The sequence below is a fragment of the Rhinolophus hipposideros genome, assembly GCF_964194185.1.
Source record: "Rhinolophus hipposideros genome assembly, chromosome: 6".
Taxonomy (NCBI): Eukaryota; Metazoa; Chordata; class Mammalia; order Chiroptera; family Rhinolophidae; genus Rhinolophus; species Rhinolophus hipposideros.
Window position 1 is genome coordinate 63,309,397 of NC_138052.1, and position 23,258 is coordinate 63,332,654.

The 23,258-nt window shown below is 41.8% G+C and overlaps 1 protein-coding gene and 1 long non-coding RNA gene across 6 annotated transcripts in view; one reads left to right on the forward strand and one right to left on the reverse strand.

Moving 5' to 3' along the window:
• Positions 1 to 1,180: 1,180 nt before the first annotated feature.
• Positions 1,181 to 5,047, reverse strand: LOC308498813. Its single transcript, XR_013993517.1, has 3 exons — positions 4,785 to 5,047; positions 2,950 to 3,107; positions 1,181 to 2,865 (listed from the first exon to the last, which is right to left on the reverse strand). It is a non-coding gene; the product is annotated as an uncharacterized lncRNA (long non-coding RNA).
• MYO1B (myosin IB) overlaps positions 3,931 to 23,258 on the forward strand; it is a 172,807-nt gene continuing 153,479 nt past the window's right edge. For 3 of the 5 annotated variants that reach the window (XM_081051487.1, XM_081051488.1, XM_081051490.1), the window contains exon 1: positions 3,931 to 4,481. The gene's annotated coding sequence lies outside the window, so the exon portion shown is untranslated. Of the gene's footprint in view, positions 4,482 to 21,642; positions 21,920 to 23,258 lie in introns of those variants that run through there. The other 2 variants (XM_081051489.1, XM_081051491.1) reach the window with 1 other exon arrangement.

Genomic DNA, 23,258 nt, shown 5'->3' on the forward strand with positions numbered 1-23,258 from the left:
TTTGTTATCTGAGATGGGTCCTGGAACCAATCCCTTTAGACTCTGAAGGATGACTGGACTTGTTTTCAGAGACAAAAGAAAAAAGAGCTCTTGGATTATGTGCTGACACATGTTAGAGGGAGTATTAAATGTAGCCTTGAGGTAAGAGATTGGGCCCTGAAGCTAGACAGACTAGATTCATATCCTGGCTCTGTTGTTACTGCATAACCGTAGGTAAGTAACTATTCTGTCTCAGTTTCATCATCAGTAAAATGGGATCATACAGTAATAATAACCTACCTCATTGGGCTGTTGTGAGGGTTAAATGAATTAACATACATAAAGCATTTAGAACACTTTTCTAGAACAGAGTAAGCTCTCCAACACTGCTCTTACTGTCATGGACTGATGTTTCAAACATCAGTAGTAAAGAATTACTCCTTTAATCCAGAGATCTGCCATTTAGCTGGAGAGGCCAAACGCTAGAAAGATTTCATAGCCGGGACCAAATTAACAGGTTTCTGAGAGGATGTGGCATCAAGATGTTATCATAGTAAAGAAAGCAGAATCCAATTCAAGAAGATGGTCAGGAAAAGATGAGAACTGAGTCTGGTTATCAAAGGATAAGCAAAATAGGGAAAAATTAAGTGTTTGGGTGGGTACTGTGTTTCCCTGAAAATAAGACCTAGCTGGACCATCAGCTCTAATGCTTCTTTTGGAGTAAAAATTAATATAAGACCTGGTATTATATTATATAATTATATATATATTATATTATATTACATTATATAATATAATATATCATACCCGGTCTTATATTAAAATAATTTTTGCTCCAAAAGACAAATCAGAGCTGATGGTCCGACTAGGTTGTATTTTTGGGGAAACACGGTAGCAGAGAAGAGAAAAAAGGCAGAAACAAAGACTCAGATTTTTTAGAACTAGAAGTCCCTTAACACACTCAGTGATACACAAGCAAGGACAGAGAACATGAGGCTTCAGGATAAAATTCTAAAGCTAGCTGCAGACAGCACCAGTGAGAAAATCTAAAATTATGACTTCCAGCCCACTATTTTGCTTGCTATACCAAAATGAGGCAGAAGCAGGTCATGTGGTCCCTTCATGGTCTTTTTCCTAATATTGAATTCTTTTTAAAAAGGGCTCAAGTGAAACAACTAAGGAAAAAAAAACACCCCTCCTACACATTTAGTGGTAATCCTCTTCCTGGGACACACACAAATATGCTTTTTATTTCTGTATTTTCCCCCAAGGATGGCAGGATTTCCATTGTTTCCGTTTAAATCATTACATGGTTTCCTTGAGGTAAAGCACACTTCTTACATTCTTTTACTCCTGTAGTTTGGTAATTTATGTTTTTCACCCTCAAATCTTAATAACAGTCTTTCTGCCTCTTCATATATTCTACTTCTTCCAAACAGACTGAGGGAAAAGTAAAATATGCTTTTGTAGTTGGTGGATTTATTATCTATTCTTGACAATAATTAGAAAAACTGTAATCTGCTTCTCTTAAATTTAAAAGTTGTTGATTGATTGACTTTTCAAAAGATTTGCCAGGAAGGTAAAAGTATTTAAAAACCGCCTGGTATGTTCTCAGAAGTTTGGATTTTGAGATTTATGAAAACTAGGTTAATGGTATTTTTAAAAGAGAAGCATAGCCTTGCTCTAGAAGTATTTTTGGCTTTCTAGTAGCTTCTCGGCTATTTTCTCAGTGTTCATTATGATAGGATGAGTTCAATGGTTTCTAATATTTTCTTTTCTGAACTTGATGAAAAACAGGGAGGAAGCCTCAAGTGTCCCCCTATGCTAGGTCCTTCTAGAGGCAGAATTGTTTCAACATAACTAAATTCCCTATCTCTTTCTTGGGACAAGAGCTGCACATCCTGCCTAAGAACAGCTCTCTCAATAGTCCTACTCAGCACATACTTGTCACAAGTGTACTTTTTACTAAAACTTGGCCTTCTTCCAAGATCAAAAGGTTATAGAATTCCCCCACTTTTTCAAACCATTTGTTTACATTTTGTATTTGTGAACCTGCCATTTGAATTTTTGCTATTTTTGAAAAGTTGGAGTAGACAGCAGAGGTCGTAGGCTCCCTTACTGCCAAACTACTGTAAGCAGTCATTTGGAGCCTAGTATCAAATGGGCAAAATGGAAAAGCGAGTCCAAAACGTGTCATCAGGTAGCAGGTCCATATGTTGTCTGTTGTGAAGGCTGGGATCTCCAGGGAGTTCACTGGGCTAGATTATCAATGTCTGACGTAGTGTGCTTGATTGTGGTGAGAACTGTGGAGTCAGACTGCCTGGGTTCAAATGCTCTGCCACTGTTCCCAGTGTCTATTGCCATGTCACCACCATCCCGAAGATAATCTCCTATTGTTATCTCTCCTGTTTCTGGGCACTGATTAGGTTCAGCTAGGTTTTCCCTCTAGGTCTCTCATATAGTATGCTCAGTCAGTGACTGGGGCTGGAGTCATCTCAAAGGCTTGCTAACGCACGTGTCTGCCAGTTCATCTCTGGTTTAGGCTGGGTCCTCAGCTGGCACCAACAGCTGGAACACATATACATGACCTTCCAGATGGCCTGAGTTTTCTTACAGCATAGCAGCTGGGTTCCAAATGTGAGTGTCCTAAGAGAGCCATCGAAAAGCTATAGGTCCTTTTACAATCTAGAATCAGAAGTGATGTAGCATCAGTTCTTCTCCATTCCATTTATTAGAATCAAGTCATTAAGTCCAGCCCACATTCAAGAGGAAGGTAACTAGACTCATTCCTTAAGGGGAGGAGTGTTAAAGAATTGGTAGACATGTCTTGAAACCACCGTAGCCACTTATTAGCTTGAAGACTTCTCTGTTCTTTGCTTTTCTGGTCTGTAAAACAAGAACAATGGGAGTAACTCACCTTCCGGGATTTTGTGAAGATTAAGCAAGAAAAACAAAAAACAAAAGCAGTACCTGGTACTCAATGTCTTAGCTTAGACCTTTATCCTGCTTTCTGCATATCTGAATTGATGCTTGTCAGTGTCATCCATGATGAGATAGTTCCAAGCAGATACAGTCGGGAATTACCACCTTTCCAAACTCTACTGGTGGCATTTGACAAATCCCAGTGCCTGTGGGAACAGAGTTACTATAAATGGTTTGAATTCTTTGGTTCACCTTATTTTAGTGACAGTTTCCAGATATAGGTCAGTCCATTTAAACCTGGCCCCATTTATGGCAATTTAGTTCATTATAGGGTAAAGTAGTTAGAACCATGAGTAATAATTACTGTGCCTACATTGCTTTTAACACCTTAGTCAAGTAATCCTCAACTCACCCAGTGAGTAAGTTTGGAGGAGCACCCTTCCCTCCTCACTGATGAGGAAACCAGAACCTGGGTCAGGTGGCTTGTTCTAAATTCTACAAACAGGCAAGAGATCCGCTGGAGTGAGGAGCTGGGGGTACAGATTTGCTGGCCCCTCCAACATGCCTAAATAATATGCAGATTTAAAAATTTTTTTTTAAATTTTAAAATAAAAAAACGCAGATTACTACCCCATCATTGATCATTACCCAGTGTCAATTAACATGCTATATGCAGATATATATTTGAAATTTACTTTAAACTTTTATTTTCTGCAACAGAATTAATTGGTCAGTGTCTACTTAGCATGTGAGACTAAGTGGGTTAATAGATATTAAAATCATTGTAAGTAAAAGCACACTTTGCCATTCAATACATATTTTTTCTCTTTCGGTCAAATTAATATTTTGTTATTTTGGGGTACCCAAACTTTTTTTTAAATTACAGTTTATTGGGCAAAACTTTTTTATCTAGAAGAAGAAGCAAAATTGAGAACACTCCCACTCTGTATTTGCTCCCAGGTTGGCTTCTAGTTGTCATTTCCCCGCCCCCGACCCGCGCCCCAGTTATTACATTTCACGTTTGATGTTAGTGAATCCGGGAGTAAAAAAGGTAGAAGGACCGTGCCTGCCGTGGGGGCTGGGACGGCCGCCTCTTCTCTCTTTTCCATTTCTGTCCCATTTAGGGTTGCCCCGGGTGCGGAGGCTGCCGCCCGCCCTCACCGGGGGGCGCTATGCCGCCAGCACCGGGAAGCCGGAGGTGAGTTGGTAGGGAGGCGGTGGCTCTCGGTCCCGCGGGCGCGCCGAGGGGCGAATCCCAGGCTGCGAGGTCGCCGCCCCCGCCCCTCGGCCAGCCCCTCCGCCTTCCCGGGAGAGGGGAGTGGCCGGCGCCGCGCGCCGCAGCCGAGCACTCCGCAGCCGAGCACTCCGCAGCCGATCGCGCTCTGGAGCTCCAGCCGCGGCGCGTAGAGGTGGTGCCGGAGCGCGAGGCGCGCCAAGGGACCGTAGCCGTGGGACAGCGCCCACCCGGCAGCCTCCCCAGAGCAGCTGCCGCGGGAGCCCCGCAGCTTCGCGGAGGGCCCGCATCCCGGATCGCCCCCGGAGAGGGAGAACGACGAGGCGGCTGAGCGGTGCCCGGCAAGGTAGCGTGAGCGCCTTCCCTCTCCCCTGCCCTCCCGCTGGGTCCGGCCGCGGCCCTCGAGGGGCTGCGAAGCACACGCCCCGCGCCTTTGTGCCGGGGGTCCCCGTGGGCCGGCCGCGACCCGCCGGACTCGGGTCTGCGGGGTCTGCGGCTTTCCCCTCGGGGCGAGGCGGCGCTGCGGCGGGAACCCGAGCACGCCGGACATCGCGCAGAGTGGTCGCGCCCGCAGTTGCTTCGGGGGACGGTGGGAGAGAGGAGGGCTGGTAAACTAAGTTGCTCTTACTTTGCCCTATTGCCGTCGTACCTGTGGGCAAAGTGAAATCCAGATCTTCCTCGTGTTCACCCACATCCCGTCCATCTCTCTGGCCCACAGCTGTTTCCTGGCCCCCTGGTTCTGTGGAAGGACACGGGGTAGCCTCCTCCGGGAAGGAAAGCGGAGGGAGAACAATGGGGCGTGGGGTTCAGGTGCGGCGTGCCCCGGCAGCGGCGGGGGAGAAGGGGCCGGGACCCGCTGGGGCTTCCTGCGCGTGCAGCTGCGCTGCTCTCCTTTGTTCCGCCGCTGCGGAGGGGGTGGCCGGGGTCTGGTTTCCTGTCCCGGACGGGATTGATTCACAGTCCCCGAGAGGGAAGGGGAGGGGAGGGGGCGGGGCTGGAGTGGGAACCAGATTAGCAACGGGAATCTTGGAGGGTGCTGGGGTCGGGAAGTCGGGAGAGGAGGATTACAAACACACAGTATTTTGTGCCAGGGCCGTGTGGGTTTCTGGGGCTCATTTGTAAGGCTTTGTTCAGGCTGCGGCTGAACGTTTATTGCTGCAACAAGTTGTGTGCTTCTCTGAGTTCTAGGTGCTGCCGAATGTTAGTTTGGTGGAATCAAATCTTGTTAGTTACAGTGCAACAGTACCTTTTGGGTGGGTGTGTGTTAATCAGGGTGTTAAGTGTGTATGTGCGTGCCTGTGGATCTGTGTGTGTAGCTAATAGATACTGGCTTGAATGGGGAGGAGGCAAATTTTATGTAGAATCCATTTTGACATAAAATAATTTCCTCCATTGTAATATAGCATAACAGTTTTTCAAGAATGTTTGGGGAGAAACCATCAGAAAATTAGACACTGCTAAAGAAATGAATCAGATTATGTAACAGTGAATTGAAAATCCCTTTTACAGTCTTTCCCAGAAAACACACCACACATGCACCAACTTAGGTTTTGAGTTGAGAGGAGGCAGGGCTTTGTGCTTGCTTTCACTCCCCCAGTGTGTGTCATCTGGAATAAGAAAGTGAACACTTACATATTGGTGAATTGGAATTTTTTTACGGGGGAGGTACAATTAAATGAAGTATACTGCGCATTTGTTAAGTGACCCTTTCCTAGTTTGGAATCAAGAAACCCAGGAAGATTGGCTGACCTGGGGAGGGAGCTATGGAGGGACTGAATGAGAGTGTTTTTGAATGGGGTATTCCAAGCAAAACTGTTTTGGAAGGAGGCTGACATTTCCAGGCATTCATGGTTTGTGCCTATGGGACACTGGTTGAAGGATCCAAAGTCGGACTGAAGGTTAGAATTACGGTGGTGATAATTTAGGAGACATTCAGTTATAGTAGTCTGGCTGCAGGCAGGGCTGGGAAATGACCCAGGACTGCCTCTTTGACAAGCCTGAGGGCCCATGGTTAAACCACTCCATCGGCCATTCATTTTAGGATGAACCAAGTCTGAAAGCCACTTAAGCTTAGAAGGCAAATTAGGTGCTTACTCTGGGGGAAAAAAATGTTTCCTTGCCCACTAAATGGTAATGGAAAAGAGCTGCCCAAGCTACTGCTGGAGGGTTTGTCCTTTTCATGGGGGATGTGGTCAGATTTTCAGGCTAGGCTGAAAAGCAGTGGAACTTGTCCTCAGGAGCCATTATGATGTGAAGTTGAAGTGGGGTGTTGCCCAACCAGCAAGCTGGCAAAACATTTTGCCATGGGCAGTGAACAGAGGGAGACTTCTTGGTTATTGTCTTGCCATTTTGGACTCTTCATTTATGTTGTGAATTGTTTTGTAAAATATAGCATAATTGGATTCCTCCCAAATACTCATTGGAATATATACATTAACCAAATGGAAAGGATAAGACTGTTACTGCTATTAGAGACACGGATGTGTGATCCTCTTAACTAGTTTGTCTCTGGCATAGGCTGTCTAATGGATGCCCTCTCGTGTGATGGGGCTGGATACAGGCTGCATCCCCTTCATGGGATGGGATGAATCATCACTTTGTCAAGCCTGGAGTTAAAAGACTAACTCTCTCTGGTTGCTGCACAATTATGCAAAGCAATTAGGAGCTTCTGATACCAGTGGGGAAGGAGTGGGGGCTGGGTGTGGTATTTGGCTGGGAAAGGGTCCTTAGAGTGTAGGATCCATGTGTTTAGCATTTGTCCTCCTTTTGGGTGAGATTTTCCTCTCTTTCTCTCCCCTTGTACTGTTTTCAATAGCTGGACGTTTGGATTTTAATTAAATGCCCTAACAATAGTTGTTGCTATCATTCAGTAAGTGTTTATTATGTACAAAGAGTTTTACAGACATCACTCTGTGAATCCTTAAAACTTGATGGAGTGGATTTTCTCTCCACTTTACAGTTGAAACTGAGGTCTGGGGAGTTTAGTAATGTGCCTCTTACACCCTACCTGTGTAGGTAACTAACTAGAAAGTGGTGGAGGTGAGATTTGAATTCCCATCTCTGAGTCCAAGGTACATACTCTTTTAAGTATACACTGTACGGTATGATATCTTTTAATAATAGGAATAACAACGATTTGATTACCTATTTGATTAACGCATTGCAGATTTCAAATCCCTTTCACATATATTATCACAGTTGATTCTTTTAAAACCTCTGAAATGGGTTTGGGAGACCAGACTAGTGACATCACAACTCCTCCAACTGTACTGTCAGAAAGCTTTGTGTTGTTTATGGCCTGTATGAATTAGCTTTATGTGAATGAAATTTTATTTTTAAAAAATTAGGCTGCCAACATTTAAAAATAAGTTCTTTTTCGGAAACATGTAAAAGTGGTGGAATGGAGGAGATCTTACATAATATTCAAACATTTTGTATTTGTTGAAATTCATTTAGCTCTTTTTATCTTTCAGCCTTTATTAAAACACCACACTGCTTCTTTACTGAGACCTAATGCCAGTGTCTTTTTAGAAGAGAAATAAGGAGGGAAGGAATGTGATTATAAAGAGGAAATGGGACAGCAGAATTGGAAACATACACAGCAGCAGGCTGTAGATTTTCCCAGCAGATGCTTTTTGTCCTGGCAGTCGCCTTTTACAGGAGACATTCTTTTTTTAGGGAAGTGTCAAGGGTCTTTCTTTATAATATCCTCTGAGATCATCAAATTTCTGAGCTCTGTGGGAACACACATTCCATAGGATTGCTGTGCTCATCCTTCCCCCACAGAGGGGTAGTGAATGAGCTTGGGTGTCAGTGTGAAAATGGAATGGAAGGTGTGTCCTTTTTTGGGTGGAATAAAGGGCAATGCTGGACAGGAGGCTCTGACCCAAGAGTGACCATCACGTACAGGGGCAGAATGGATTATAACCCATGGCATCATTAATTGTTTATGGATTTCTCACGATGCTCCTGTGCAGAGGGAAAAGTCAATATTGTTTTTTTGTTTGTTTGTTTTGTTTGTTTCTAAGATAAGACTTTGAAGACTGGAAGTTCTACTTTTACTTGTTTAATTTTAATTTCAGGCTAGGACACCATTTACGGTCTTCAGGGGTGTGGTGTAGGTGCGGTAACGTATGTCTCATGTCATTAAAAGTCCCCTCCATTGGATAGAGAGGATGCAGCACATGGTCTACCGAGTCTAACGGAGCACCTTCCAACTTCCCCACTGAGAAGGAGGAAGGATGCTCACCAGCATTGTGCTCTCAGAACCTCGCATGGATTTCTTTTCAGTTGTCAGAACCTTCTTCATCAGTTCATATTTTATTAAGCACACACAGTCAATACATTAAAAAGCAATAAAGGAAATGCATTGTGCTTCAAACGATGGAGCAGGGCAGATTGGTGTGCCCAGAGAGTGGGTGTTGCTGAAATGAAGAAAGTGACACCTGTGGTGACTAAGGCCATGCAAACACATACTGCTGAGACAAAAGTGGAAAACAAACAAAAGCAGGAGGCTGAGAAGAAACCAAACACAGTGCCCGCTCCTTCCTCATCCTCAGCTACATTATGACCAACCTCTGATGGTGTAGAAGGGATCAGATCTCTAACGGCTGGATTGTTTGGGATGCTACGGAGCTTCATCCTGATGTTTCTGATGCTCAAGGAGAGAACGGAGGGAGCCTTCTTTAGACTCTGAAGATGTGTAAAGGACCATTCCGTGGGAGAAGGTGTTGAATAATGTGGTTGGTCCTGGAGTATGGCAAATCCTTGGTGATCTGCTTTCTTTCCTCCACACCTGCCAGCATTCCATCATCCTGTGTTCAGCATGGTTGTAGATTCAGCCCCACTGAGGCTGTTCATAGACTTCAGGCATATTTGCACTGGGACTAGAAATGGCAAGTCCCCAAAGAATGAATCATTCATATTTTATATGACATTCATGCTACTGTCGATTAAGTATTGGGTGCTTGCATTGTGTCAGGCCGCTTCCGGGATACTTTTCATAGCTTGGTTTATTTCATCCTCATTCCTGTCCTTCAGTAGGAGATGTCTGTAGATGAGGGAATTGAGAAACTTGCCCCGTCATTGGTAGAGATCAAATCCAAGTCTGTGTGCTTTCAGAACAACACACAGCCTCGTGGTGCAGTGTTCTTTGAGGCTTTGAACCACTTTTAGGGAATTAGTTTTAAGGAGTTGGAGAGCCCCCCCTGACGGTCGCCTTCCCTCCTGACTGGCTTCCTTTGTCACCCAGAATCAGGGTTTCTGTGGGTGTCCTTGGCTAGTCCAGAGTTGGGAGAGTTGGTTGAAGTGCTTCTTAGTTTCTCCTCCTTTTCTGGGTCTTGTTCTTGGCTCTCCCATTCTGTATTATTCCCCTTCCCCCAGATGAGGGAGACTTTGGTGAAAGAAGATGTGGCCTACAAGTGAGAGACTTAGGACGCAGTCCCCACCTGGTGGTCCTTCTTTCCCTCTCCTGCCACGTCTTTCTCTGCAGGCATCACATGGCCGTATGGGCGTTTTCAGGGTTTGTGTGATCTCCGGTCTTCTGTCCACCCGAGTGGGGTATACTGCAGGGCATCCAGTTGGAGCTCAGAGTCTGATGTATGGGTGTGAAATGGTGCGAGCGGCATTGCAGGGCTGGCACTTAGGAAATGAGACTTTGGGCAAGGCAGAGAAGAAAGGAGGTGGTATGGGTTTATATACTTTTTCAAGATAGGCACTTTAAGGAATTGAGGCCTGGAGAAGAGTGAAAATTGACGTTCTTCCTTTGCTTATCAGATAACTCTGAGCTTCTAAAAATACCAGGTGCCTGGGCTTTCCTTGATAGGTGAGAGGCCAAGAGGAGACCTGGTCCTTGGGTCCCTGTCTTCCCGGGACTTTTCAACCAGTCCCGTGTGGACTCAAGATGCTTTGAAATTACACAGACGGCTTCCTTTTGCTGTGTTAAAAATACAATTCAGAACTGTACGTTACTAGTTTTTAATTTTGTTAAAAAATAAGCCTTCAGTATCCTTAAAGAGATTTTAGAAAACTTAATTGAAAGGACAATGGAGCAGACTATCAATTACTGACTTTGTTGTAGTGTGTGCGCACATGCACCTCATTGGCCTACTCATGTCACAGGTTTCATAAAAGCGTTCTTCATATACTTAAAAAAAAAAAAAAAAAGACAAAAGAACCCAAAACCTTAATTGCAAAATTCCTGCTGGCCCCACTTACATCTTCCAGTGTACAGCTCTCTCCTTTCTCAGTGCGACTTCCTTTTAAATTAGGTATTATTAGACCCCGAGGTGTTACTCACAATGTTCAGATTGGAAATATGCTCGGTTCCTAGCTGATCATATTTTCCCCCTTCAAAGTGCTTCAAAAGGATCGTCACTGTTTTATTCACATTAGGGTCCAGCCTAAATGCTTTTAGGAAAAGCTTAATTTGTGTAAATGTTGGGCTTATGCCAGTTTGCATGGTTAGTTATTTTGCAGTCCTCTAATGTTCTGCTTACAGTTACAGCAGAATGACACAGTTTTGAACTACCCCTGATGTGATGAGCCATCGAGGAAAAAGTTCTCACTTGCCTGAAATCTTCAGGGTGTTGAGAAGGGTTCATAAAAATATATGAACTGCCACATTGGGTCTGACTCAGGAATCTGCTTTCTGCAGAAGCAGAATACTTAGTATTCTGTGACATTGGGGGAGAGGGCCAGAGTTAGATTTGAGATAGCTTTATAGGTTTCGGGGCATCTCTTAAACATCCATAATGGCACAATCTTTTAAAAACCTGTCATCCATATATTTAAATTCATATATTCAAATTCTTGAATTGTTTGTTTTTATCTTATATTCTATTCCTTTCACACCTTTAAAGGTAGAACTTGATTATATTGTTATTTTGATTTCAAATGCCCCATTTTGGGGATGGTAGAATGTCAGGGTGAAAGGGCCATAATGTTCACTGCTGTAACCCTTTCACTGTATTTGAGAGCTGCTCAGGATCATAAAGCTAATTGGACAGATGGATCTGGGTACTTGGCCCCAAGGCTTTTAACTTTTTGCTCAGTTTTTTTTCTAGGGGAATATCTCTCTCTCCCCAGAGCCATCTAAATCCAAACTCGGTGTCCATTATCTAACAGTTGATCCTCTTTTGACTTCATTGTTTGTACTAGTTGTGCTACCCTGTTTTCCCGAAAATAAAACCTAGCTGGACAATCAGCTCTAATGCTTCTTTTGGAGCAAAAATTAATATAAGACCTGGTATCGTATCGTATTGTATCGTATCGTATATTATGTAAGACCCGGTCTTATAGTAAAATAAGACCGGGTCTTATATTAATTTTTGCTCCAAAAGATGCATTAGAGCTGATTGCCCGACTAAGTCTTATTTTCAGGGAAATACATTTCTATCATTATCTTCAGTTTTTATTTCAGAAGCACCACCTACTTCTGTATTTTCGGTGACCTTTATATCCATCCAGTCAGTTGCTGTGTTTGGTTGGTTGTTGCGTTTTATTTTCAAATCCTTAAGCCTCTATTCTGGTTCCGACCTTTACAGGGCTGGGTACTAGAATGTAGCATTTCCCAAAGTGGGTTCCATTAAAAGTTAGTAGGTTGGAAAACAAAACAAAACAAAACAGAAATACCCTTAAAGTTAACAGATGTTAATATAAAAAAGGTTTGCTTGGGCGAGAAGGTGTTGGTTAAATAATATTTTAAATAAGTTTCATAGCAGAAGGACTTTGCATGGCCTCTTGTTTGTGACTGTCCTGGGACTCCGAGAGGGAGATACAGTATGCACATGTCCCAACTTATGTGACCATTCGACTACTTTTTGGGGGGATAATTATGTAGATCATACTGCTGAGTCACTTCATTGTACTATTTCTAGATCCCTTACTGACTTTTTATGGGAATATGTATTCTGTGTGAGTTCATTCTCAAATAGGTCGTATTGCTTTTTTACCTCTTTGATCTGGATCTTTCTTTCATCCTGGAAACCCATCTCCACCTGTCACACCTCCACATCTTTTAACAACCCAGTTTTGTTCCCATCTTCTCTGTCAATCTTACCCAGATTCTTGCTCTTCTGAACTTACAAAATAGCACTTACAGTTTCACCAGTTAAAAAAAGAGAAAATATTTGAAGTAGTCAAAATATTGTCACGTTGCACACCTATACTAGTTAAATTACTGAAATTCACACAAAAGGCCATTTTCAGTATTTGTTGTCGGTTGATGCATCACAACGCGTGTCACATTCTTCTCTCTCCCTTCACCCAGATTAACTTGCAAAACATTTCTTCAAACATATGGCTTGTATGTATGTATTTATTTGTTTTTAAAATTTTGTGTTCTTGGAATTGCACTGCATTTGTATAGAAATTCTGGGAGAATTGATCAAGTTCACATTTAAACTTGTGTTTGCTCCTGGAGCCTGAATTCGGGTGGCTTTTCTAATAGAGCATGAAACAAAAACCTGTAATGGATGTCACAATTAACTTTACTTTTAAAATTGTATGCAATACTTTTAGAAGTAAGGAGGGATGACTTGCAGTTCTTTAATGCATTCATTTTTTTCACTCGTCACATGTTCGCGTGCCTAGTACATGCCAGGCACTGTAGTAGGCTCTGAGTCTTTAATGTGGTTTCTGCTCTCATGGAGCATCGAGGGTAGAGAAACATTGCCGAAATTAGCACAGATATTTATGATGTATTTATGAATTGTGATAGCTGCTATGAAGAAAAAGGACAGGAGGCTGTGAGAATAAGAAAGGTGGGGAGAGGAGACTCAGGGAGGGCCTGTCTGAGGAAATGGACACTGATGAAGCTGCCTGACGGATGAGTTGGTGCTAGAGGAAGAGAAGGGTAGAAGAGCTTTCCAGACAGTGAAAAACGGGCTCAGAAGCCCTGAGGTGGGGCTCTGCTCTTAATGCTAGACTGATGGAAATTTTAATAATCAATGACTTAGATCAAGTTATTACTTCTTACAAATCATTATAATACTGGTATTTAAGTGTTTAAGTTATGATATATGAAAATATTTATTTTTGGTCAGTATATTCCCCTTCCTCCTCAAATAAAACTGCCTGAGTTAAGAGAGCTGTCTCTATCATGTGACCTGAACAGGACAGGACTACTGCCCATCTCCTAATCCCTGCTCTACTGTCTGAGTACTGCCATTGCCCCGAGTTCTGACGGCTGCTGGACACATCAGTGTTCTGGCCTCTGCATTATTGGTCTGGGCCTTGCTCCCAGGTGGGAGAAGCCCCCTTTTCCTTTGTTGGAGAGGTCCTGAGCCATCAGCGCTCTCTCCCTTCTCTCTGTGGCACCTTCTCCAGACACTCACTGAGGGCTCCAGTGTGGCCAGGGTGGGTAGAGGGGTCCAGTTTGAGTTACACACACCTCAGTCCTCTTAGAATCACTGTTTGTTTGTTTTTTTTTTTTTTTTTTTAAAGATTTTATTGGGGAAGGGGAACAGGACTTTATTGGGGAACAGTGTGTACTTCCAGGGCTTTTTCCAAGTCAAGTTGTTGCCCTTTCAGTCTTAGTTGTGGAGGGCGCAGCTCAGCTCCAGGTCCAGTTGCTGTTTTCTAGTTGTAGGGGGCACAGCCCACCATCCCTTGCGGAAGTCGAACCGGCAACCTTGTGGTTGAGAGGACGAGCCCCAACCAACTGAGCCATCCGGGAGCTCAGCAGCAGCTCAGCTCAAGGTGCCGTGTTCAATCTTAGTTGCAGGGCGCGCTGCCCACCATCCCTTGTGGGATTCGAGGAATTGAACTGACACCCTTGTGGTTGAGAGGCCACTGGCCCATGTGGGAATTGAACTGGCAGCCTTTGGCATTAAGAGCATGGAGCTCTAAGCGCCTGAGCGGGCCGGCACCTGAATCACTGTTGTTTGGTCAAGGATTTGCACCTGGGGCAAGTGCATCTGAGCTTGGATCTCTCTTACATGGTGTTAAGTGCTTGCTTCCATGGGAGGTAGTGTAGTGTGATGGTTATGGGCTGGGCTCTGGAGGAAGTACTGGTTTTGAAACTTGACTCTTTTGCTCGGTAGCCCATTACCTTGGGCGTGGAACTTAATCTGGCTCTGCTTCCTGTCTCTCATCTGCAAAATGCAGGTAACAGAACCTTCTTCTTTGGGCTGCAGTAGGGATTAAATGCGTGAACATGTAAGTGCCTAGAATCGTGTTAAGTGCAGTGCAAGCGCTCAGTGTAAAAATGGTATTTGCTATTTGTTCCTGAAAATATATTCTAGGGGTTCTTCCTTCCCACTGCCAGATACTCAGATCTGTTCAAATCTAAGCAGTGCATATAATTTATGATTTGATATACGGCTCCAGTTACTCCTGAAAAAATAGGTAGGAAGAAAGATGGCAAAGAAATAAATCAGAATGTTAACCATGATTGTGTTAGTATAGTAGATTGGGGTGACTTTTACTTTTATTCCTGTTATTTTCCACATTTTCTGTAATCTGGTTATGTTACAAACATAATAAAATCTTAATGAAAAAAGGCCAGGCTGGCTGTTGCCCAAGTTGTTCACTAAAGTGGGGCAGAAGAGAGTGGGACCCCTGGGATCTGCCTGCTCTAATTGCATTCACAGGTGGAGTACTTTCCCTTTTATGCTTATAGTTGCAGAAATGCAACAGTATTTAAAAGTCTTCAGCAGAAGTATACCAAAAAAGTTTGAGGATAGGGATGTGATTGTGAAACTCTTTTTTTCTTTGAGTGTTTGTTTTTCTATCATTATTTTCTCTTTTTGTTTCTTTCTGAGCTCTCTGAGTTGACCCCTGGCCATCTGTTCCTCAGTCTCTTTTGGTTTCCTCTTACTCCACTCCTTCTTGAAACCCCTTCCTTTCAATACCCCATCTTTCTCCTTGCTGTATTGCGGAAATGATGCACACACTTCTTCAGTTCAAAGTGAAGAATATTTTATTTCTTATTTTTAATCGTAAAAATAAATGTAGCTTTCACCTTCAAAAATATAAATTAAGTTGCCTTTTATTTACTCACACTTAGAATGAATGAATGAATGACCAGATTTACTAACTCAATAAACTTTGGGGGTTTGTAGCCACTTAAAAGCACCACGAATTGTAGGACATTGGGAAGCTGAAAGGAAGGGAAGATTGAGTGAATGCTGAAGTTGAATTTTCCTCTTTCCCTATATTCTGTGTTGGTTATCTGTGTTGGTACCATCTTGTTATGTGCCATAATTTTTAAACTTTTCCAAATTGGAAGAACGGAATTCTGGAAAATTACCAAAATATGTTTTTTATAAAGAAAACTTTGCCAAATCTGACACATTTCCTCAGAAACCCATTGATTTTAATTACTTTTTTAAAAGTTCAGTGAGCCTTCCTTTCATGCGCCTCCTCTAGTATAATTCTGAGTGGAGAAATGGGCTTTTCAGCTAAGTTTGTTTTATGTATAGGAATTTACTCTTAAGCAGGGGCATTCTGTAAGTATCAAAATGATACTGACATAGATTTCAAGGAAAGTGTGACAGAGATCTTGCCTGGCGTCAGTAGAAGAGCCGTTTACTTGAGGAATATTGCTAATTTCAATGAGATTTCACAGTTAAATATAAAATCTAGTTGAGGGGTTTAAATAAAGTGATGCCTTCCTGTACCTTATTCCACAATTTGTAATGTTTTACATCTCACATCACAAGTGCCTGATTTGAATGTAGCAAATATTTAGTATGAATGTTCTTTCTCTGCTGTAAGGAAGTCTAGTGCCATTACAATAAAATCTGGATTTATAGAGTAGGTATACTTAGAATTTAGCATTTCCTTTTCAAAAGGATGCATCATAGGAATTCTTTAAATTAGAAACAATATTCCGTATTTTGCCGTGTATAATGCACACTTTTTGCCCAAATTTGTGAGGGAAAAATAAGAATGCGCATTATGCATGGGTAGTAATAATTACGCATCTACATAAATGTTTTTAATTATTTTATTTATGCTTATGAGTTAAAAGTGTAGAAATCAATAACAATATCTGTATGCAAAATAATACCCTGGAATACCATAATTGGTTTGGTTAAACTTACAACAACAAAGAGTTCTTGGCCTTCTATGCTGCGTAAATATCATAAATTTGTTACCAGTACATAAAATTTCTTGTACCTTGTATCTATTCTTGTGTTTTGTAATTATTTGTTACATAAAATTTCTTGTACCATAATGTGTTAAAAAATAAGTGCTAAAATTCCTTTCTAATACAAGTACCTAAATGGAAACAAAATTTTGAATTAAACATTTAAAACAAAAGATTTTTTCCCCCTGAACGTTTGGGCCAAAAACATGGGCGTGCATTATACATGGGAACCCATTATACACAGTAAAATATGGTATACATCACTTTTGAGTCAGGCAGTGGTTGCAGATGTTCTGTGTACCCTACGCTTCTTACCAGGTTTCATCATAGACCTACGGATGTAAGCATGACCTTGCATGACATTTGTGGATGTTGCCTGTTTCATTTCATGCACCAGTATGTGGAGGAGGAGAAATTGGTTGGGTTTAGCTGAGACATGCCAAGGGTTGGGCATGAGTGTTGAAGAAATAATGGTACAATTGTCAGCCCAACCTTAATACTCGCCATTTGTCCCCAATTTAAAAAACAGACAAAAAAAAAAAAAAAACACAGACAAACGTTGGTAAAATGTTAAAGGAAACTTGTACCATTTTACATAATCGAGAAGTAACCTAGAGACCGTTTCATGGACTCTAGAAGGCATAGTTGACAACTTCTCTCCTCCTTGGATGGAGAAAATGCCCTTCCTTACCTAGCCGTCAGTGAGCCTGTCATGCATTTGATATAGAGGCGGCTTCACGTTCTGTGATTCCACTTCCAGCTTTACACTTGTGCTCTTGGCAGCAGCGTGTGCGTGCTGTTCTTTTCTTACCAGTACAGTTAATAACCGCGGCAGATGTTGGGAGCCTAGTTCCACAATCGTGCAGCTGTTTATGTGTCTGGTTGGATTTCTTGAAAGAATTAATCAATTTTTAGGATCTCATGCTGAGATCCTATAAGGCCTACACATATGACAGGATTTAGAGGGAAACTTACAGGAGTTTGCATTGGATGTTGCAACAGATGTAGCATGCAGGTGAAATGGCAGCTAAAAGGAATTCTGTAGTAAAGCTTCTCATTTATCCTAAAACCAAACAACTCAGAAAGTCCAAGATTACTAGCACTCTTTTGGATATTTTGTAGTAGAGAATCATCTTAAGAACATTACAGAGTTTGGAAAATGGAGCTGAAAAAGACACTTCTTGAGCCAACTACTTTAAAATACCAATTATAGTCATTTTTGAATATTCCTTTCCAAGCTTTTTATACGTATAGTTTAAAATGACTGTAATCAGAACATATATATATTTTCTATATTGCTGCATACTTTTTGAAATATATTTTTTTTTTTTTTTTTTTTTTTTGAGAGCCCACTGGCCCATGTGGGAATCGAACCGGCAGCCTTCAGAGTTAGGAGTTTGGAGCTCTAACCGCCTGCGCCACCGGGCCGGCCCTGAAATATATTTTATAGTTCTGTATTATTCCATTGAGTTTTGTAATTTCCCTAAAGGTCCCTTTATGATTGGGCGTTTGGGTTGCCTCTGCCAGTTTGCTATTGTAAATAAGACTATGATGAACATTTTTGCACATACAACCTTTTCCATGTTTTGGATGATTTTCTGACAATACATATTGAGAAGGAGGCTACTGGGCCAGAGATGGTTGTGAACATTTTGATATACCCCTCTTTGATCAGGGGGTGGACATGGTGCCTGGATTGGTGGGTCAGGGCAAGTTGGAGCCTGGGATGACTCCCAAGCTTCTGGCCCTAGTGTGGTTGGGAAAGGCTGGCACAGCCAGGCTTGAAGGGGACAGGTTCCTTGAAGGGGACGGGTTCCTTGAATGGGATGGGTTCCTTGAAAGGGAAGGGTTCCTTGAAAGTGACTGGTTCCGGTTGGGATGTGGGGCCTTCAGGCAGTGGGTGAGGCTCAGCAGACCATTGACATGCAGGGTCTGGAGCTGAGGGACAAGCCAGGGCCTGAGTTTAGTGATGGAACCACCAGCATCCAGGTATGGTTAGAGCTGTGGGTATTGTTAGTTTAGGGTTGCCTAGAGGGTTGAGTGAGAAGAGAGGAAGGTGGATAATAGAATGCCAGGGAGTGTTACTTTGTGACAAGGAGAGGAGGAAGGAAAAGCTACTGAGGAACATAAGAAGTCATGGGAGTGGGAAGTGGACATGGAAGAAATGACCCCTTGGAAGCCAGGGCAGGAAAGAGTTTCAGGGAAGGAGCGCAGGGGGCAACAAACAGGTGGTGACATTTTATTTGAGGCTGTTTCTATGGCATGTGCTGAGCAAACTGTGGGTGCCTAGCAAGGTGGCAACTGTCAAAGGTAAGCTCTGTCAGAAACCCGAGCTGTGGAGGAAGACGGAAGTAGGTAGTTGCTGGAAGGGGTTGTCGATGGTGTATTGGTCTGCTAGGGCTGCCATAACACTGCCACACCCACAGGGAGGCTTACACAACAAAAGTTGCTTTTCTCAGGATTCTGGAGGCTGGAAGTTCAAGATCAGGGTATTGGTAGGTTTGTTTTCTTCAGAGGCATCTCTTCTTGGGGTGTAGGCCACCTTCTTGCTGTGTCCTCATAATGGTCGTTTTGGATTGGGACCCACTGAGACGGCTTCATTTGAACTTAATCACTTCTGTGACGGCCCTATCCAAATACAGTCACATTCTGAGATACTGGGAGTTAGGGTTTCAACATGAATTTTGGGGGGCACAGTGAATTTGGGGGGTGCACAGTTCAGCCCCCACCACATGGATTCTAAGCCTGATGACCCACCTGTCTCCTCCCTCCTTGCCCCGTGCTCCCTCATCCTTTACACTGTTGACCATCTGTTCCTCCTGTCCCACGCTTGTCCCTTGGCTTTGGTGATCAGTGCTATTCTGGTCTCACCCCTCATCTCCTCCTGGTCTCCTGGTGTCCAGGTTCTGTAGGGGCTGGGCCTTGGCTCTCCTCTCTTCCTGGAATCACTTCTACCTGTTACACATCTTCAGCTCCTTTTCAACTATAACTCAATTTCATGTTACACAGTATTCATTCTCCCAGGCATAAAATTTGTGTCAGATTAACTATGTAGTGAATTTTATTTGATGAGAAGATGAAACCGTTTTGTAATCCTGTTCTCATGGTTGCTCATCTCATAGTTAACAAACAAACAGCACAGCGGGGTCAATGATTTAGGTCAGTCCAGTAAAATTTATATTTGAGTTCACTTCCTATTTCACAAATTGTTTTTCTCCCTAGAGTTTGGTTTTGGGTTTCTTTCTTTTTAAGAACCTACGTTGGTTAAAGTAAGACTGAATGCGTAGCTATCCCGGTAGAGTCCGGGGGCAGAATTATTTTGGTGGGTATGGTATCACTGCCTTTTTCCTCCAGGTGTGGGGTGTTTATTGTTTGTTGTTTGAGTTAAAACTATGTAGAGGTTAAGGTTATCCTATTTGATGCTGAGGAGGGAGCCTTTACATGCATGGTGTTGGTAAAAGGGTCAGGGGTCGACTTGTGAGTTGTTATAAAGTATGGTTGGTGGTTTTGGGGTCTCTGGTGTATATGTACTTACATGGTGTTTCTCACAACAGTCTGATGAAGTATATCAACATGATGTCTCCATAGAAGTTCATATATTTTTTTTTTTTTACCCCACCCCAAAAGAAGTTCATATTTTTATTGAAGAGGCTGACTATCAGATTTCTGGAAGTATATAAGTGACAGATAGAGTTACTGTTTGGCTACCTTAAATAGAAGCACCCAGATTTTGCGGGGCAACCTTGAGAGGAACATTATGTTTGTCAACAGTTTTAAAGAGGTATGTAATTTTAAAGTATGAAACTCAAATTTAGTTTTTAATAGTAACTTACGTGTTTATTCTTTCTATCTTTAAGAGGCAGCTTATTGGAATGACATGTGACCTTGTACTCTTGACTGGTTGTGGGTTTGCAGTATTATTTTTGTGTTTTCTTAAATGACTTAAGCACTTCTGACTGTACATTTGGGACAGAATAAATATGGTAGTTGGATATAGTTTTGAAAAACCAACCAGAGTTTTAACCTGGTAATATGATAGTACTAATTCACTCCTATAATTGTCTAGGCTCACAGCTTTGAAAAACAGTGCAGCTCTTAGTCTCCTCCAGACGTGTTCTTTTCCTATGCAAAATAGATCAGCTGATGCCCGTAAGACACTAAATGCTCAGAGTTAGAGAGGTACCCTACCCTGTAGTGTGCCCTTGAGCTTGTGGTCCTACCAGTGGAGATAGATGCTTATCCAGACTCAACTGTGTTTATTCCCAAACCTGTTTATGCCAGTTGCACTTACTATATTTAATATAATGGTTTTAAATACATATGCAAAAAGCATTGTTGTTGCTATCAAAATTCATTGGAGTGTTTTGGAAACTACTCGATTACGGTAAGTTTCTAAAAATGATGACACTTCATTTAGGAGTGGCTGAGAAAACTGGAACGGATTTGGGGAATCATAAAATAAAAGTATCTGCACTAATATTGTCAGTCATTCCAGATGGTGTAAGTTGTGACTGTGTAAAACTGAGAATCTTAGTGCCTCGAAGCGATATTCTGCACCCACATTGTGTGTCCATTGTAGTCAGGTGGGGGCTCTGCTTCCCGTTGCTGACGTCCTCACCTGGGGACACAGTGATGGAGCAGCACCCCCTGGAGCACTGCTGATCCCTGACTAGAGGGAAGGGCTGCTGCGAAGCCTATGTGGCCCTGTGTCTGCATTCAGCAAGGCGAGGCTGTGTCATCTTTCCAGAGAGAGGCGTATTGAGCATTTGTCGGGAATAGCACAGACCATCCCACATTGCTTCCCAGGTGTCTTTACCACCACACTGTTCTGGAAAGAAATTAGACTTGGAGGATGATGACATGAGTATGGTTTGTAAATGAAAGACCCCTGGGTACGACATATACTTAAAGAAATGATCTCAGCACTATAGCAAAAGATTGGCAAATGTATGTTTATAGGATTTAATTTTAAAAATTATGTGTAGGTATTGGTTGTGTTTTTTTTTTTTATGACTTTCAACTGTAACTGGCTTCTTGAAAAATCAACCAAACTGTCAATCTTTCTGCATTTGGATGAGAGAGCTTGCATTCTGCCTAATCACTGTCTTCTGAATATATTTTGTACTTCTCGCTTTAAAGTTCCTTCCTGCTTAACCCTTTCCTCCTAATCATCCTCAAAAAGTCAAGGACACGTGGCACAAATGCTTTGGCCATCCTTTTCTGATCCCCTTATATCCTAGTAATAGTTTCACCTTTAAACATAACCATCAGTCTCCGTGTTCCTCTGTTTGAGGTGACTCACGTGCCCACGTGAGTGCTTGTTTTATTGCTCTTAAGTACTTTCTGTCCCCAGCTAGATTGCTAATGCCTGGGTGCTTAAGCAGTACATGCATCTCGCATTCTTCCCTCTCCCAGTGCCTGTGTGTATACCAGGCTCACAGGTCAGAGACGTAGGCTGTGAATACAACAGAGGACTGTGTGGTTAATCATATAATACAGTTCTGGGTGGAAGCTTGAGGCCGCTCGTCCCTAGTTAGCCACAGGATATTGACCTACTTTTCCCTTCTTATCTGTGTGCAAAATATTTGTTGTACTTTGTGTGTTCTCCCTGTCACAACGAATGTTTGTCTCTCCCTTTCTCGTGAACCGAGTGCTAAAGTGCTAGTTAAATCAGTGGACAAGTAAAGTTGGTAAGCAGTTTTAATTTCTAAACTAGGGGGCTTTATAATCGTGACATTTAAAGAGATCGCTGTAATTTTTATATCGCTCTCTATCTCTACTCTACTATTGAGAGACATGATTAAGGGTGTGATTAAAAATTTTAAGTTTTTAGTATATGTGCTGCCGAAGCGAGCACACAAAAAAAATTTTAAGTTTTTATACCTCTTAATTTGATGATTTACAATGTAATGATGTGGTATTTTGAAAACCTGTTTGTTTTTGATAAACTACTTGTAGACGGAAATTAACTTTTCTTCATCAGGCATGTACAGTGTAGTTCAATATTGAATATTTTATTTCTTACTAAAACTTCACTTGGGAAAATTTATTGTATGGTTCTATACATAGTCAAATTTATTAACTTTAAAAATTGATTTTTACAGGTTGTGTACTATATTCAAGGGGGAAAATGAGTGTATGTGTGTGTGTGTGTGTGTGTGTGTGTGTGTGTGAAGGGAAGCATTTGTATGTATATATCCTTCTATAAATATATGAAATAATTGCTGTAGCCTACAGAACTTTTGGATGTTAGCAGAATTATTCAAATTTAGTTAACATTTGTAAATTTAAATTTAGTAGACAAATTTTTGTAAACATTTTAGTTGGTGACTTAAAAGGTTTATTTAGCGATGGCATGCCTTATAAGTGATTTGCTGTATAGTGTATCTTTTAGTTCTTCATAAATACTTGAGAATATATTTAGAGATATTTATATCTTACATAAGATATGGTACATTTGATTTTAAATTCAATAATGCTTCTAATATTAGAAAAATTAGGAAAATTAGGAAAAAAGTGACCCAGAAAAATACTTCCAAATTCTAATGATTGTTGATTTAGTCAGCGTAAATGAAGTAACCCACTGTGTTTTAGCTATTTTTTTTTAAATTCTTTTTAAATGAGAAACTCGTGTTGCCTTCTCAGTTTACATTATCAGTATTTTTTTGTTTGAATATCTTAGCTAGTTTTGTTTGATCAATTCTCAAGTAATACACATTCGTAAAATCCTAATGTAAATGTGTAAACATCTCTGATTACATAGTGTATTAGACCTGATTTTAGTGGCTGACTGCTTGAGGAAGCTTCTGAATTTTTGTTATTCTAAAGAATTTTTCTTAACCACAAGTAGAAAGGCATTACTGAAGATCCACTGTTAATGCGTATTTTTCTCATCTTTTCCTCTATGGGTTTCTTCATTTTGTAATTCCAGATCCCTTTTTGCTTTCATAACTGGATGAATTTATCAAAATAGCCAATGCCATTTTGCAACTGACCATGTCGTTGTAAACACAGCAGCAAACAGAGTCA